General features: G+C 46.6%; 1 protein-coding gene across 4 annotated transcripts in view; it reads left to right on the top strand.

Annotated features, from left to right (window-relative positions):
• Window positions 1–12,661, top strand: part of Tbc1d8 (TBC1 domain family member 8) — an 83,231-nt gene that overhangs the window by 34,544 nt on the left and 36,026 nt on the right. The window lies entirely within an intron of this gene.

A 12,661-nucleotide genomic window follows, 5' to 3' on the forward strand; every position in this document is an offset into this window, starting at 1 on the left:
CTGGGCTGAGCTGGGCCAGGCTGGGGAGAGTGCTCAGGGCCAGGTAACTGGCACCTCGCATGCATCTCTCCCTGCTGCCTCCAACCCCCAGTGTCCTCTCCTTCCCCGGGTCCCCTCCAACCTGCAGAAGCACGCCCATGGACCACCCCAGCCCTGCGTGCCCAGAGAAGGTTGCATCCAGGGACACCTGTCCATGTGTGCCCTTTGGAAGTCAGAAGTAGGGAAACCCACCTGTAACGCTGTACTCCATATGCATGCCTGGCCTCCCTCTTTTTAAAAAATTAATTAAATTTAACCCAGGTATGGCACACATGCTTGTAATTGCAGCACTTGGGAGACTGAAGCAGGAGGATCGCTGCAAATTCGAGACCAGCCTGGACTACAAAGTGAGCTCAAAGCCAGCTGAACTGCATAGTGAGATCCTGTTCAAAAAGACCAAAAAAAATTTTTTTTATTGATACATGGTCACATTTATCATAGGGACTTTGTACCTGTGCATGATATAGCTTGAGATTCCTTTTTTCTCATTCCCCTTCCCTACGTACAGAGAGTTAGTTTCCATTTTTCCTTCTTTCTCTTTCCCTTCCTCCTTTTCCCCTCCCCCTCTCTAGTTCCCCTTCCAATTTGAACAATTTTTTTCCTATTTCACAATAGCCTATTTCACATTTCGGTTCTTCTTTATACTTTCTGTTTCTCACACCAGAGAAACAATGTGGTATTTACAACCTGTGTGTCTCATTTATTTCACTGAATAGTATGTTCTCAAGGTGCACCCATTTACGTAGAAATGTCGCAAGCTTATCCTCCTTATGGCTGGGTGCTTCTCCATTGTATATGAAAACTCACCTCTTTATCCATTCACTGATTGTTTCCAAGGTTCTGCTGTTACAAACTGTGCTGTTGTAAACATGGGTATGCGTGCATCGCTGTGGTATGATGCTTTTAATTTTTTTGAGAAGATACCAAAAAGGGGGACTAGCTGGGTCAAATGGGACCTCTAGTCCTAGTGTTCTGAGGAATCTCTTTTAAGTTTTCCTTCCATACTTTATTAGGTACCATAAATTTTCTTTTTTTTTTGTTTTTGTTTTTGTCTTTTTCCTTTTTATCGGTACTGGGGATCGAACTCATGACTGCCTGCTTTCAAGGCAGGTGCTTATGCTGCTGAGCTAAACCCCCAGCCCCAGTACCATAAGTTTTCAACATCACTTCCTGTCCAATAGCAATATCGGACTGCCTGGAAAATGCAAAGAATAAAGAAAATTGTCCTTTGTGTCCACCACCCAACACCCACTACTGTGAAGATCTCAGCTGCTTTTTCTCACTGTTTTTTATTTCTATTCAGAACTATTCAGTGTTTGTGTAAAATGATAAGGAAAAGGAGAGTCAATGTAAAGAAATCAACGCTGAAGGGTACAAAGGAGAAAATACCTAGGCCACTAACTCCTTGTCGCCGCAGGAACCTCTAGTCACACTGTAACTTGTCTGTTACTTTAACGAAAGTATTGAGTTGACTGCAGAAAAAGGAAACTAAAGTGAAAGCAAAAATGTGCTAAACTTCATTATTTCTTTAGCACAAGAGAGATTATTTTTCTAAAAGGTTCACTTAAGGTGGAAGGAGAAGAAATTGGAAAGCATTACAAGGATAGAATTATGAGTTCTGAAAAAAGCAGTGTTTCAGGACTGGCAGGTCTCCTGTGTGCCCGCCCTAGGGGACAGGGGTACCAGCGCTCCTGTGCCCCTCTGCTTGCCTGGGCTCTGATTTTAGTGAGTTACTGGTTTTACTCTGCAATCACCTTTCTGTCCCATCTGTATTTGCTATTATTGTTTGGAGCAATTCTTTATGTCTGCTGATTTAGTGCTCGTACTCAGTAGGGCTTTCCTGACTGGAATCTTTCATTTATTTATTTTTTATTTTTGAGACTAGGTCTCATTATGTAGTTCAGGCTGGCTTTTAATGTAGCCCAGGCTGGTCTCTCATGGTAATCCTCCTGCCTCAGCCTCCTGAGTGCTGGGATTACAGGTGTGCACCATCATGCCCAGCTGCATATATATTATGTTTTAAACTAATTTTATACTCCGTTTATTGGGTTTTCTACTTTAAAGACATTTTATGCCGGGTTGCTAAATATGGCCTTTCACTTCTACTTGTTTCTTTATCTGTCTTTTCCATTAGTACTTTATTCTGCCCATAACTGTCAAGATCTTGAGTAAAAGGGCTTCATATTGAGCTGCAAATCCAACCCTTTCTCTGTATTTTTATTTTGAGGCAGGGTCTCCCTAAGGTGCTAAGGTGCCAGGGCTGCTGGAACTTGCAGTCCTCCTGCCTCAGCCTCCCAGGGTGCTGTGATGACCGGTGGACGCCACCATGCCTGGTTCATGGTGTGACTTTTTACTTTGTATTTTGGGGGGTCAGAGAAAAGAAGACCGGGTTCCTGCTGGACTAGACATGGTGTGGGGGCCCAGGTCCTCTCCTTTCCTGACAGTTTTTCTGGGCTTTGCTCTACTGCAGGCAGAAGAGTCTGTCTCACTCTGGATGTAGAGCTGTGGTGTGTGGATTTGGATGTGTTCTTCACTCTGGGCTGGCTTCTGGGGAGTTGGCCTGTGACTCCGCTGTCCCTTAGACTGTCCCTTTGAAAGCACAGCCATGCAATGCAGGGTCTCACTGGGCAGTTCAGGCTGGCCTTGAGCTCACTTTATAGTCCTGGCAGGTCTCAAACTTCCAACAACCCTCCTGCCTCAGCCTCCTGAGTGCTGGGATTACAGACGTGTGCCACCACACCCGGCTACATTTTCTTCAAAGCTTCCATCTGGTGGCTGGAGCTCAGTTCACTCACCTGCCAGTCCTTTATTAGATACTTGATTGCTTCTGGGTTTTATATTTACAAAACAAGTATTGGGACTTCAGTCCCTGCCCAGGCTGTACCCATGTGACAAGCTTGATGCCAGTGATATACATACCCCCTGGGGTCCAGGACTCTGCCTTCTGCCCGATAGACAGGGCCCAGAGGACACCACCTTGGCATGGGAGGAAAAGCAAGGAGCCTGGGCCCTTGGGGAAAGAGCATGACGGGGACGTGGCCTTGCTGAGGAACTGTGTGACCACACCACCATCCTGAAATGGGGAGTGTTGGTCACCGTGAGACCCCTGGGCAGTGCTGAGGGGCCCAGCTGCAGCATCTGGGGCACAGGGCCTGGGCCTGATTGTTACCAGGGCACGGTGACTTGCAGGAAGGGATTTTGTTTGTTTCTTTTCTTTCTTTCTTTCTTTTTTTTTTGGTACCAGGAATTGAACTGTTTATTTCTTTTAAAAAATGTTGATTACTGTAAAATAGGACAACTTAATGTGTTATGTGTGCACTCTAGTTACATACTTTCACAGTATCATATATTCAGAACTGTCATCAGTCTCCAAAGCTTCATTTTCCCAAGTGAAACCCTGCACCTCTTAAATAGTTGTTCCCCAAATCTTTGAAGTAGCCTCTATGTCCATCAGCAGATGAATGGGTAAAGAAAATGTGGTATTTAAGCTCAGTGAAGTACTACTGTGCCATAAAGGAGGATACCCTTGAGTATTTATAGGAAAATGGATGCACCTTAGTTGGGTGTGTTGTGGTGCACACCTGTAATCCCAGCATTCAGGAGGCTGAGGCAAGAGGACCGTTGTGAATTCAAGGCCAGCCAGAGCTCCATAGTGAGTTGAAGGCCAGCCTACACTACACAGTGAAACCCTATGTCAAAAATAAATAAATAGATAAATAAAATGGATGCCTGCCCTTTGAGACCATAATGGTAAATGCAGTAAATCAGACACACAGCTTAAACATTGCCTATCTCATGGCTTCTCTTCTATGAGTAACTCAAGTATAAATAAACGAGAAGAACAAACAAAAGGACTGATGAGGGGAATCGGGGAGACAGATCTTTTGCAAGTGGGAAGGTGACCGAGAGGTGGAGGGAGGGAATGGGCAGTGAAGCCGTGTGGTCACTGTGTACTGCAAGTCTGGACTCATAAAAATTAGAACAGCGAGGTGCTGGTCACCACCCTTTCCCCGCCCGCCTGCTCTCTGGTCTGTGTCTGTGACACGGCCCCCTCGTACTGGCCCTGCACCACGGTCCCCGCAGTGACTGGTTTATGTCATTTAGTCGAGGTCCACCCAGGAGGTGCCCTTTCCCTTTTAAGACTGGATGATGCCCCACGTACGAGGTGGGGCTGAAAACTGCTGCATGTGCAAATCGGAAGGGATTTATCACGGAGAGGAACCTGGGCCGCCATGAATCTCCTTCATACTCCTCCCTGCCCTGAGCACACTTAGCCCGTCATGCATGCCACTCTCTGAAGCAGCTCTGGATGTCCCCTCCTGACCACCTGTACTCACACTGCCCTGCTTGTCTCCATAGCCTGAACTGATCTAAAACATCACCCCTTCATGGTCACTGTGACTTTGGGGAAGGGCCGAAAGTTGCACGGTGCCAGAATGGGCGAATAAGGTGAAGACACACTGTATGTGTTTATGAGCCTGCCTGTCCCTTCCTCGTGTTTCCCCCCTTCTTTGGTACCAAGGATGGAACTCATGACTTTGCGCTTGCCAGGCAGGCGTTTGTTTACTCCACTGAGCTAAATCTGGGACCCAGCTCTGGAAGACATGAAAGAGGACTTCCAGAACTGCTTCAGAAAGAGCCAAGAACAATGGCCTACGTGTGTTTAAAGTGAGGACAGTATTTTGAAGATTAATGCCACTGTGTACTACACTGTAATGAATTTTAAAAATTTAATCATGACACGGTGTATTTTGGTTTCTTTTGAAATCTGATGATTGGCACATGAGCCATGGAAGGCAGGAGGGCAGGGCCCAGGAGCAGGCTGCAGTGGGGCTGGTGGGGTGGGGGAGGGGGGGAGGACCTGAGAGATGGGAGGCTGGGCCCTTTGGGGTTGGAGCCGGGGTTGTGGTCAGCTCTTTGGTGCTGTGCAGGGCCGGCAGACTCGCTGTTATTCCTGGGATCCAGGCGCTTGTGCGGTCATTTGAACTTCTTTGCTGGATTTCCAGGCCTGGGTGGGTCTGTCTTTTTGGTTCCTGGGAAAGGGGGCTTCTGTGATCAGCCAGAGTGAGTAGGTGTCTACCTGGGACAGCGCGGTGGGCAGCGGTTCTGTAGAAACTCAAGACTTCTGTGCAGAGGGACTTGAGTCATGCTCACCCGTGGAGATCCGCTTCTGGACTCTAACCTGGGTGGTCTACAGCAGTGCTGTGTGAGCAAGGGGTTTTTCATCCTAGCACCTGCTGGCCCTCGGGCTTGCGTGAAAGTGACTGAGAAAGAGAAGGGGCAGTGGTGCTGTTGCAGCCTGGAGCAGGAGAGGTCCCTGGGGGCCCAAACCTGTGTCCCTGCAGAGGAGGACAGGAGGGTATATGTGTGTGTGTGTGTGTGTGTGTGTGTGTGTGTGTGTGGCAGGTCAGGAGGGTGTGTGTGTGTGTGTGTGTGTGTGGCAGGTCAGGAGGGTGTGTGTGTGTGTGTGTGTGTGTGTGTGTGTGTGGCAGGTCCCAGGATCTGTGGGCTCTACATCTGCAGTTTCAATTAAGTGCGCATTAAAAATACTTAAGCATTAAAAATACTTAAGACTACAGGGCATCCATGGCTGTAAAACCAGGGTAGATTTAGAAAATGAAGGAATCTTTTTGAAGTTTCAGAGATCACTACAGGAAGCTCTGAGATATTTCTGTGAATCAGAATGTGTGTGTGTGGGGGTGTTTTAAATTGTATGTGTTCACAGTGCAGTGAAATTTGTTACTCCAGGGAGCACGCACTCGAGCGTGACGCAGCTGACCCGGGTTTGTTATTTCCCTCCCCTCCCACCTCACCTCTAGAACCCTTTTCCCCACGGTCATCCTTATCGGTGATGTCATCCTTTCAGTTCACACCAAGGATACACAGTGTCCCATCCCTTGCAGGTGCTGGTGCGTGTACAGGACACACCTGAAATCTTCCTCCTTTCCCTCCCCACTGTGCCCTGGCTGTCTTGAACCCCATCCTGTTTGCAACAGGTCTGTCCCCGATTCCTTCTCCAAGTCCTTCATTTCATCCTGCGCTTCTAACGTGCCTTCCCAGGAGCGCTTTCTCCGGTCACCCCCGGCTGGGGCCAAGGCCTGCTTATCCGCCCCCGGAGCAGGGCGCCCTTCTGACGCACGCGCTCTTATCCGTGCCCTTGACCCTGCCCAGCGTCCTGGCTCCTCGTGTCTGGCATCACTGTTGGCTTTGTTTTCGGACGGAGAGTCTCATTAAAGGAGGAAATGTTCCAGGATGGATCAGATTAGCATCTTCCTGAGTCTCGTGCCAGGGTGGCTGGTGGGGGCTATGCCAGGCAGGTCACTGTTCTAAGCACACCCCTCACTGGGTGCTTCAAGGAACATCCTGGTGGGGACCCGGCGGGAGGCTAGGCCAGCTCCGGGGCCTTCATGCCGCCGAGTTGGGGGTGCAGCTGGTCTCTCCGTCTCTCCTTAGGACAACAGTGGCTGGAATTTTCCAAGTGGCTTGACCCCCAGACATGGCCAGGGGTGCGGGCTGCCATTCCTGTGCTGGAGTTACTCCCACCAGGCTCCTACTGCTTTCAGATAACTTTACCTTTGCACACAGAATGGCACCCACTGAAGAGGTTTTTCCTTCCCGGACATGGTGATACTTACTGAAAAAGTCAGTGAATGTGAGTCCAGTTCTAGATTGAGTATATTTTGAGGTCAAAAGCAATGTTTCAAGTATCTTTTGACACAGATATGATAATGCACACAGTGGGCTGAGGCAGGAGGATCACCTGAGCCTAGGAGTTTGAACCCAGCCTGGGCAACAGTGAGACCCTGTTTTTTTTAAAAAAAAAAAAAAAAAAGCAAAATAAAACAAAAAAAACCAAAACAACTTTAAACCTAAGACCAAACTTTCTTCTGGCATTTTACAGGTTCCTCACTTACTGAACAAAGGAGACCATGTGGAATCCCTTCTTAACAAACACCTAGCTTGATCCCTTCTTCCATTTTTAGTAGACAAAGAGAAATCAAGGCACGTGGGTTTCAAAAGATGATTGTGGTAGCTGACTTGATTATGTGAGTCCTTACTAATCACAAAGGACCTCGTTCTCTGGTGGAGGCGACTGGCTTTTGACTGTTTCTGTTCTCTGGCTTGTAGGCAGCCATCCTCCTCCTGGCTCCTGGATTCCTGATGGCCCCAAGGGTTCTCTCATAGCTTGCTGTTTCTCTGGCTTCTGTGACTTACACTAGAACCTATTGCACCTGAATTGCCTGGTACTGCAAGTGACCCTGCTTTAAAAACTAAAGACTGAGTGCTCCTTTACCAAAACACTTGAGACCAAAAATGTTTCAGAGTTTGAACTTAAAAAAAAAAAAATTAAGTAGATAGATGATAGATGATAGATATTTTGGAGGTGGAACCCAAGTCTGATCTCAAAATGAACTTCCATGGCCTAAAGGTAATTTTAGACAACATTTTAAATATGTAATATTGAGTTTGAAACAGAGTTCCATAGTGTGGAATTTTCCACTTGGGCATCATGTTGGAGCTCAAAAAGTTTCAGATTTTGGAGGTTCTGAGACCAGGGAAATTCACCCTGCAATAATAAAGCCCACAGAGTGTGAAAATTTTCCCATCCTGTTGTCTTGCCTTCTTTTCTAGGGGTTGCTTATTTAGATTTATGCTGCTTTTGCTAAGGGGTCTGCAGTTGTTGAATTTTGAAGATTTCCAAATGTTGCCCAAAGTGGTGAAGTTGGGGGGGGGGTGCAACCCTTCGGCAGGTGTGTTGGATGGAGGCTTTGCCAGCCTACTTCCTCCCCCACGCTGAGTCTTTTCTTTAGGGAAACACCTGAAGGTGAACCCTAGAGGCCAGTGTTCCACCTGTGCATGTGTGGGGACGGTTCTGAGATGCGGCTCCTCCTCCGCCAGTCACCATGGCATCGTCCTTGGACTGAAGTTCTTATCATTGGAGTCACCTGGATTCTGCCTGTTCTTAGCTTCTGTGGACATTAAACCTCCTTTGTGGATCTGGGTGGTTTTAGTCTGTCTGTCTGTCTGTCTGTCTGTTTCTATGTACTCCAGGCTGGTCTTGTCCAGGCTGGTCTTGAACTTGCAGTGACCCAGAGTGCTGCTAGGATTACAGGTGTGGGCCACCACACCTGGCTCTTGTAGTCTTCTTCTCTCTCCTCTACCCCCGAAGGAAAATTTCTTGGGGAGAGGAGTGGGGGAAGGGATAGCTCCTGGGAGGCAGGAGGGCCCTGAATAACTGCCCTCCAGTTTGTTTTTAAGGACCACACTTGACGCTGGCTGCACTGCCCAGCCTCCGTGTCCCCTCACTGCCTCCTGGAGGACACTGGCTGGCTTCTGTGAAGGATGTCACACCTTGTGCGTCTGTCTTTGTCCTCCAGGTGTCACTTAGTTTGGTGCTCCAGCCTTCCTGAAAACCAGGAGAGCCTTGCACAGGACTATTTTTTTTTTTTTTTTTTTTTTTTTTTTGGTACCGGGGATCGAACTCACGACTGTGCGCTTGCACAGCAGGCGCTTATGCCACTGAGCTAAATCCTCGGCATTTTAAACTCAGGCCCGCTTTGGAGGAGACAACTTCAGGTGGTTCCCTTCGGGCTTTTCACCTTCTCTGCACACAGGTCCAGTTGGCTCTCTCAGCAATGCCAAGGGGCTGGTAAAGGCAAGGTTTTCTCCTTGTAGCATTTCTTAAGGACTTTCAAACATGGAAAAGGTGAAGGAATTGTAAATTCTGTGAGCCCAAGGGTTTCAAAAAACATCCTGGGCATTTCACTAGTTGCTGTCTTTTGCCATGAAAATCATACCATCCTCTGCCTGTGATGGCACCTTCTAGACTTCTAGGGCCCTTGGTCTCATCCCTGTCATCTTCTTGTGTGCTGTGGTTTGTTCCCACCTAACCTCATGCTGAGCCTCAGTTCTCCAGGGTACAGTGGCAAGGTGGTGGGGGCTCAGGAGACTAGGGGGTTTGGATTCCCAGAGACTGCAGTAGGTCTCGCGGGGCCAGCTGTTACCAGAAGAGCCACCTGCTGTCTCCCTTCACACAGTCCTGCTGCATGGAGCCCCGTCTGTATGACAGGGACCTGGTACTTCATCTTGGTCCCTCAGTCTCCAAAACTGAGCTGAGAAGCCTCTCTCCTTGCCAACCGCTGCCCCTCAGCTGTGTTGTGGGCAGAGACCGCACTGCATGGCTTTCTGGATGGTAAGGTGTTGCAGGTCCCGCTGGCCCCTTTGGCTCTTGCCTGGAGGAGCTGTTCCTCCCAGGAGCTGCACCCCCCCCCCCAGCTGAGTTAGGATCACCATATGGTTGCAGGGCTGCTCAGGGTTCCTGATAGTAGTGCTTCTAAGGCCTGCAGGTAGTGTGAACCTAAGGTGTATATGTGATGACAGTCACGAGTTCACACTTGCTTTTCCAGATCAGGTGTAGAACCACATTGTTACTGATTCTGATTTTATTTATGCACTGAAAATTTTGATTTCTAATAATGTTTGCAGAATTTTCTGCCTTTTTAAAAATTTGGGTTTTTTTGTTGTAGTTTGGTTTTTGAGACAAGGTCTCACTATATAGTTCAAGGTGGTCTTGAACTCACTATTTAGCCCAGGCTGGCCTTGAACTCATGGTGATCCTTCTGCCTCAGCCTCTCAAGTGCTGGGATTACAGACATGTGCCACCATAGCCTGCTGTTTTTATTTTTAATACACTGAAAATTTTGATTGCTAACAATGGTCACACAATTATGTAGTTCATATATCTGTGGTCCCTAGTGGGTTCCCAGGAGCATGTAATGATTCTGAAGCTTTGGCAGATACTGCCAGATGTCCCTCCCCCATCTAAGAGGCACCATTTGGAAAAATCCCCACCTGCAGGACCTGTTCTCCCCAAACTTGTCATGAAGACATGCTGCCCACATTGTGTCGGCCTGACAGGAAAGACATGATGTCTCTACATAGTTTTATTTTGTGTTCTTTTTCATTTAAGAAAATGTTGATCATCTCTCCTGTTTAAGAGCTGTTTTCAGAAACTCCTTGTTCCTATTAATAGTTTCCCCCTCACATTTTAGCTATTTCCTCAATATCAAGAATTTTTGTCATTTATCTAAGAAATTAAAAATATTTTTTTTCTAGCTTGTCATTTGTCTTTTGGTGACTCTGGATGATATGTTTTACTGCATTTCCCCCTTTTTAATGCAGTGGGATTGCTAACATTTCTCTTAGTTTCTGACTTTGAGTCATAGTTAGCAAGGTTTCCAACCCATTTGCAAGTTATGCAGGAATTCACCTAAGTTTTCTGGAAGCATTTGTAACTTGACTGTTTCCCCCCCTGGACTGTATTTTTAAAGCCACTGCCCCATAGGTTGTGGTCTGCACTGTTTCTGATGAGAAGTCTGCTGTCATTCTTTTCTTTGTACTTATGTCATTGTACTGTTTTTTGTTTATAACTAGTTTATACCAATTTGGGGATGATATTCATATTCATTTGGAACAGTGTGACTCCCCTACCATTCTTTTGCTGCTGGGGGTTTACTGAGGTTCTGGAATCATATATTTATAGTTTTTAATTGTACTTGAAAAATCTGGCCCTTATTTTTTTGTTTTCTGCTCTCTTTTTTCCTGGTGGCTTTAGCTACTCATGTTTTAGAAGTTTATTTATTTTTCAGAGACAGGATCTCACTGTGTAGCCCGGGCTGGCCTCAAGGTTGCAGTAGTCTCCTGCCTCAGCCTCCTGAGTGCTGGGATGACAGGCACACAACCATACTGGCTACATTTTAGTATTTTAAGCTCATTCCTTAGCTCGCTGATGTGCTCTTAATTCTTTTCCTTTTATTTTTCATTTGTATTGTCACGGTGTCTCAAAGTTCTCTCATTGTTTTTCAATGATTTCTGATCTGCTTTCTATCTCATGCAGGCTTTCTCGTATCAGTTACTGTGTTCTGCATCTTTAAGAGCCTGACTCGGCTCTTTTCTGTCTCCTTAGAGTCTCACGAGGCGCAGGCCTTCAGGGAGTCTGGAGCCTGTTAACTATAGCGGCTCTATGTCTTTGGCTACTGATGCCGCTGCCTCTGCTATTTCTGGTTTTCTTTCAACTAATCAATTTTTCTTCTTCTTTTTTTTTTTTTTGTGGTTTTGGTTGTAGGTCAATTTTTGTCTCTTCCTGCTTCTGTTTCTGAGAAGTACATTAGATGGTCTTAATATAAAGATGAATTAATGGTTTCAATTATAAATTCTATTTTTACTTTCAGAGTCAGGTTGGGTTTGTCTGATTTCATGTATTGTAAATATGTGGAGACTCATTTTCTTTGAAGGTGAAAAAGGCAAAGATGTGACAGGAGATATTCAAAACTACATAGTAGGGGAGATATGTAAGAAACCCTGTAAATAACCAGGTGTATGGCCCCAAAATCAGGAGGCTGAGACATAAGGACTGCTGAGTGTGACGCCAGCCTGGGCTACCTAGTGAGTATTAGGATGAACTACATAATGAGACTTTGTAACACATGGTGATGGTCCCATGAAGGGCTTTGACCTTGCAGATTAAATCTTACGATATGAGATTCTGAAAAGAAATCCTTCTCTGCCTCTCTCCTTCCCTCCCTCATTTGCCATTGTCCTGTGAATGCCCTGCTCCTGAGATTCTCTGCACAGGCATGGTGAATGACAGGAGTGATGCTGCTGAGACTCTGGCCCCTTTGTCCCTTGTGGTGCTTTCAGACAGTGGACATTTGCGTTTGGCCAGTGGGAAGTGTGCTGCCACTTCAAAGGGACGGACCTGCACCCTGCACTCAAAGGCCTGTTTTGTGCTAAGCTAGGACCCAGTGGCCGGAAAGGCACTGTGCTCAGTGGGATGCTTATGATGCAGAGGGAAACAGTTGGTGTTTCCAGCTGACGCATGGATCCAGTCACTTGCTGCTGGGTTTGTGCAGAAGCAGCAGGTACAGACAATGAGATGCTTGTTTCACTTCCTGAAAACACTCCTGGGGAAAACCTAGGAGAATAAATACCGTGTGTGTTCCACTGTGACTCAGCTGCTGGAGCTCCTATCCCTGGTGATGTCACAGTTTATCAAAGTCCCAGTCATGTGAATAGGCTCTGGGTTGGCTTTTGGCAGGGCAGGGGACACAGGGGTTGGCTTTCTTTGTGTAATATTTTTACTTCATGCCTAGAAAATGATAATATTAATTTCTACCGTGTGTAGTTCAGGCCAGCCTTGAACTTACTATGCAAGTCAGGTTGGTCTGGGATGAACATGTGGCAATCCTTCTGCTTCAGCTTCCCAGTGTTAGGATTACAGGCATGTGCCACCACACCTGACTACCTTGGGATATTTTTATGAAGGTCATGCTGCTAAATATATGGTATACTCAGGATATACCATGCATTCAGTAAATGTCCCTGGTCAGACACTTCCTGGTTGTTCCATGGTAGAGCTGGTTATTCATAAATCATCAGCGGTGTTAATTCTGTGGTTTCTATCTATAAATCTGACTTTTCAGCCAGCTTTTAGTTTTCTTAGAAAATGGAAACGTTTTTCGCAGAATTAGAGGCCTTCATAAAATGCTGTTATTTTGCTACTTGCACTTTTGTGATCATCCACAGTTCTGCTATAAATTTGGCCTTAGACATCTCCAGCTGT

This window comes from Cavia porcellus, unplaced genomic scaffold, assembly GCF_034190915.1.
Source record: "Cavia porcellus strain 051 isolate PalLab524CR breed Dunkin Hartley unplaced genomic scaffold, mCavPor4.1 scaffold_18, whole genome shotgun sequence".
NCBI lineage: Eukaryota > Metazoa > Chordata > Mammalia > Rodentia > Caviidae > Cavia > Cavia porcellus.